Source organism: Cherax quadricarinatus, chromosome 32 (genome assembly GCF_038502225.1).
Source record: "Cherax quadricarinatus isolate ZL_2023a chromosome 32, ASM3850222v1, whole genome shotgun sequence".
NCBI lineage: Eukaryota > Metazoa > Arthropoda > Malacostraca > Decapoda > Parastacidae > Cherax > Cherax quadricarinatus.
Window position 1 is genome coordinate 10,357,728 of NC_091323.1, and position 661 is coordinate 10,358,388.

The 661-nt window shown below is 37.7% G+C and overlaps 1 protein-coding gene across 3 annotated transcripts in view; it reads left to right on the forward strand.

The window, feature by feature from the left end:
• The first annotated feature begins 389 nt into the window (after positions 1-389).
• Positions 390-661, forward strand: part of LOC128690337 (sodium-dependent multivitamin transporter-like) — a 71,935-nt gene continuing 71,663 nt past the window's right edge. Inside the window, exon 1 of one of the 3 annotated variants that reach the window (XM_070090459.1) lies at positions 390-553. The gene's annotated coding sequence lies outside the window, so the exon portion shown is untranslated. The remainder of the gene's footprint in view (positions 554-661) is intronic. The other 2 variants (XM_070090457.1, XM_070090456.1) reach the window with 2 other exon arrangements.

A 661-nucleotide genomic window follows, 5' to 3' on the forward strand; every position in this document is an offset into this window, starting at 1 on the left:
CTTATGTTCACTCTAGTTCCTACCTGTTGAACCTATGGTAATATTTTTTACAGTCATTACAAGGAATTCACACACAGCTGATACAACAAGGATTGTATAATTTTTTGGAAAAAAAATGATTTCAAAATTGCTTAACCTGTTAGGGTAATGAGGTTAGTTTTTTTAAGGGATATTTTTACATTTTCTTTGTGGTACTAGTATAATAATACAATATCATTTTCCACCTAGTTACTTTCACGTTTCTTTTGGATCTATGGTGACTAATATTATTTCTCGTTGGACTTTTTTATTTTAATAAAAAATTTTGGATAGCCAAGTTTTTTTTGTTTTGTTTCATATACAATGTTGGTGCCCAAGTAAACAATGGAACGCTGAGAGGCGCGTGATGGGTGGCTCTGATGATCACTGTACACTACTAGCAACCTCAGTGTGCCACCAACCGCAGGGAAGTGAAGGTGCACCTCCCAGGCCCAGGGGAAAAATATCACTACTCATATCCAGTTGAAATCTCTCTAGTTTTGCTCTGTGTCCACCATCGTTGAAGCAGCAAGAGGTGAGGCTATGAAATGAGGCTCTCTTTTGAGTTTAGACGCGTAAACTGAGGTCTCGTGCGAGGCCAGGACCCGTTAATCAAAATCTGTGTTTGTTAAATTCACATTGT